This window comes from Tiliqua scincoides, chromosome 2 (genome assembly GCF_035046505.1).
Source record: "Tiliqua scincoides isolate rTilSci1 chromosome 2, rTilSci1.hap2, whole genome shotgun sequence".
In the NCBI taxonomy this organism is placed as follows: domain Eukaryota; kingdom Metazoa; phylum Chordata; class Lepidosauria; order Squamata; family Scincidae; genus Tiliqua; species Tiliqua scincoides.
In genome coordinates this window covers 258,318,548-258,323,105 of record NC_089822.1, presented here as the reverse complement: position 1 = coordinate 258,323,105, position 4,558 = coordinate 258,318,548, and positions in this window count along the sequence as shown.

The window sequence follows — 4,558 nt, the reverse complement described above, 5'->3', positions numbered from 1 at the left end:
AAAGCCTAGGCCTCCAGGACCTCCCAGCTACACTTGCCCACGTTGTTGGTGCCGACATGCACCACAACCACTACCTCCTCCCCAGCACTGTCTACCAGCCTGTCTAGACAAGAAGTGATTTCCGCAACCTTCGCACCAGGCAGGCAAGTCACCATGCGGTCCTCACATCCGTCACAAACCCCCCTCTCTATGTTTCTAATAATCGAATCCCCCACTACAAGAAGCCCCCGACCCCCCTCCCGCCGAGGAGTATCCCGAGTGCGTTCGGATAGAGGCCCATCCCCTGCCCTAAGGAAAGGGGATTTAGAGGAACCACTGCCCTAAGGAAAGGGGATTTAGAGGAATCTCGCACTCACAGGTGAGATCCTTGTTTGCTGTTTGTAAAACAATAAAAATGTTTTGCTTGGTTGAATATTTATTTTCCCCTGCTAACTGGTTAAGAGGCACTTTTACAAGTGGGTGCTCCTCTTTTATTTAGCAGGGGGAGAGTAAACTGACCCACCTCCCCCCAGCAGTGTCTTTTCTAGTGATTGTCTGCTGGTGTTCTTTTGCATCTTTTTAGATTGTGAGCCCTTTTGGGACAGGGAGCCACTAGTTATTTGATTTTTCTCTGTAAACTGCTTTGTGGACTTTTTGTTGAAAAGCGGTATATAAATACTGTTAATAATAATAATTAATAATAATCTTCCTTCCAAAAAGTGCTCTCAGAATGACACAACTGAAAAAGAGACAATAAAAGTGCAACCCAGCAGAGAACAAAAAGCAACAGTAAACATATTTGAGTAACTGAGGCATACGACCAAGACTAGAAAAAAACAAAAACATTTATTCAAAATAAAACAAATAAGAGATGTTGATGTTTTTGATGTCAATGCTTTTATTTTTTTTTTAGGTCTTTTATGCTAGTTTTTAGTTTACATTACATTTCTGTTATTTAATTCATTGAGTTATAATTTCTATCATGTTTGTAAGATGCCTTCAATTTCAACCTTTTTCATTTCTATTTTTTAAAGGAAAGCAAGATAAAAAATCTCACTATTCAACAAATTTCAACTTTTTTTTTTTTTTTACAAAAACGAAGTTAGCCATTCTTTATAGATGTTTGGTCGCTGAACACGAAAATCACAGTTAAAATCCTCTCCTAGCTCAAATTTCTGAGTAAATTGACCATTCCTGTTTCACATATATTTCAATGGGATGTCCAAATACAGCACACATGTGCAGCCCAAGATTTATCTTCATCTCCCACACGACACCCAAAATACATGAAATATGCTTTTTTCACTGCTGGAGTCAATGGTCGATTCCTTGAGCCACAAATCACGTTGCCACAAATGAAACAAAAGTTATCTGGATTGTTAATGCATTTGCCGGGCATTATCACTGTAGTGAAAACCTACAGTCGAACAGAAACACAAAAAAGTGAATGAAATAAAATTCACTTATTCAAATAAATTTACTAATCAAAACACACAGTGCAGTAACACTGATGCAGTTTGATACATACACTCCCGTGAACAAAAGAAACTGGATGGATCCGGTTCCAATCGCTTCTTCGCTATGATCATGTGATTCACCAGGCAAAGACATGTAATCCAACTCACCCGGACCAGAACTTAATGTTTGCCACGCTGACTTATGAGTGTCACTATTATAACATCCCATTGAAATATATGTGAAACAGAAATGGTCAATTTACTCAGAAATTTGAGCCAGGAGAGGATTTTAACTGTGATTTTCGTATTCAGTGCCCAGAAATCTATAAAGAAAAACTACGTCCATTCTTGTAAAAATTTCATTGCTGAACAGTGTCTTCTAAATGAATCAACAACCAGTAGTGCAATTCTAGGCATGTCTATGCGGAAGAAAGCCTCACTGAGTTTAATGGACCTACTCGCAAAAAGTGAATAGGATTGCAGCGCAAAGCTGGGGTGCTGTCACCAAGAAGGCCCCATTCTCCATTCCCATTAAATACACTTCTGATGGCAATAAAAGGAGAGGCTCTTCAGCAGGCAGGCAGGATCATGTGGTTCTTGGAAGAACTTCGCTGTTTAAAACTTTAATGGTGATAAACCAGCTTTGAACTGGGTTCAGAAGCAGACTGGAGTCAACTAAGCAACACTGTATAACATGCTCTTAAACACCCACATCCCGCCTGCATTTCTGTGCCAACTACAGCCAGAGATCTTAGAGTACAGAGTTGTGGCCTAAAATGACACACCAGCCTCCCTGCCTGCCAAGGATGAATGCGGGGAGGTGTTGCCTCTATTGCAGGTGAGGGTCTGAGAAATGAAAGGGAGATGGAAAAACAGTATTAACACCAAGAGTGAGGGTCCTATTGGCTGGAGCCAGTGAAACATCAGTGTAGAAAATTATCTGGCCTTTGTCAAAACTGAGATCCCCATCCTATGACTCCCCACCGCTGCCAGTTTTAGTGTTTTGGGGGCGGTAGATGCTTTATGGTGTCGTAAAACCCCTTCCAGAAGCACGTTGAACCAAATGCTTAGGGGCTGCAGCCACAGACTGTAGGGAGGACCTCCGTGTGATCTGTCCTGAAGTTGGTAAGTCTGTGGAGTGGGTGAAATGGGACAGGAGGGTGGGAGGATTAGGGGGAGAGCTAAGGGAATGTTGGAAGAGAAAGGGGCTGGCACCTGGCATGGACGACTTGTGCCTGATACTATCCTCTACAGAGCCAGGCAACATGCCCCCTCTGTCTCCTCCAGCATTGAAAAAGTCCCCCTTATCACTGTGGAACCTCTTGAGCCTCTGGCTCAATAATAGAGGAGGAGATCTCCATTTCCCCATAGCTGGGACCCCTACCTCAGAACTAATATCAAAATAGCCCTTTTTCCTCACAGACTGTCTGGCAACCCCCACATCCGATGGTTTCTGCATTCCCACATCCTGGTCTGCAGTGAATCCCTCATTTTCCGGCACAGCAGTCTTATCGCTAAATCTCTCAGGACTGTCGGGCAGATCTTGACGTTCCTCTCCCTCTCTCACGTTTTCGCGATCCCCAGAAAGGATGAGTTCAGGATGAGCTGTGTCTGGATCCAGAGCCACTTTTGCTGTTGGGACTGGAGGGAGAGGAGGAAAGCAAAGAGAGTCAGTTGAGAGACTGACTGGCATCCTGAACTGCTACCATACATGCCGGAAAATGTGTGATAATCTGCACAAACCACGGCACAAATGCACGTAAGGACCTTTGCAGTTGACTGGTGGCACACCCCAGCAGAGGATGGCATTGACCATTGAATGTAGGTCCCTCATCTCAGGTAAAGAGAAATGAAGAAATGTGGGGCAGTGGAATTATCATAGTCTGGACACAGATACTCGCTGGTTCGATTTCTTTGAATGATGGGAGTATTGATGCTGAAAGCAGTGGGGCTGGAGAAACCTACACACTCACAGGGATGTACACAAAAACACCAATGAGGGGGCGAGAATGGATTTCAAGCATGAAGCAGGTTAGACAAGCACCCTTTGACTGGGTGTGGCTTGCCTGGGGAGCGAGAGGGGAACACATGTAGGAGAAGGGACACATGGGGGGGGGGTCCACGCTCAGATTTTTATGGTGTTTTTTAGCCAGAGACCCGCATGGGCCCGTTTGTGGGCTAAGCTCAGACTGGACTTACCTATTCTTAAGAGATGGTCCTTGATGGGTTTGGACTGTCTGTTCCAGGTTTGCCAGGTTGGGGGTGGCCCTATTTCTTTTGCAAGTCAATTGCTTTGCAGACAAGGACAGACAAGGGCTGTAATCAGGGCCCTTTTGCAGCACCATGGGCTGTTTTACAGTGCAGGAATTTTCCATGGTTAGGTTGCTGTTTTACTGTGAATGGGATGGCTATGCTAAGGTGTAGTCTCAGTGGAAATTCACAGAAGCATCTTCAAGGTAAGGGGCTCTTGAAGCAATGACAACTGGAAAACAATGCCTTGGACTTTTCCTTAGAGCCTTCGTCCTGGGAACCAACTTTGGTCAAGGGACACCTGGGGTTCCTGGCCTTTCTGGCATTTGCTGTATCCAGCAGACATGGTCCATGGTTTGCATGGGGACTTGGGAAACAGAATTAGAGCCACAAGGACAGAAAATACAACCTTCTCATAACTGCGATCCACATTTTGTCTGAGACCCTGCCTATCCTGTCCTTTATGGCAGCTTCAGAGAAGTTCAACACCCATCATCATGTTGGCAACCTTCAGTCTCGAAAGACTCTGGTATCGCGCTCTGAAAGGTCGTTCTGGCACAGCGTCTAGTGTGGCTGAAAAGGCCGATTCGGGAGTGACAATCCCTTCCACACCGGGAGCAAGTGCAGTCTGTCCCTGGTCTGTCTCCCTGGCTATGGGCCTTCCTTCTTAGCCTCAGACTGTTGGCCAAGTGTCACTTCAAACTGGGAAAGGCCATGTTGCACAGCCTGCCTCCAAGCGGGCCGCTCAGAGGCCAAGGTTTCCCACCTGTTGAGGTCCACTCCTAAGGCCTTCAAATCCCTCACCCACAAAACATTTATTGTGTTTTCAAAAGTTGTAAAGGGAAGGAGGTTGGAGAGAAAACGATTTATGT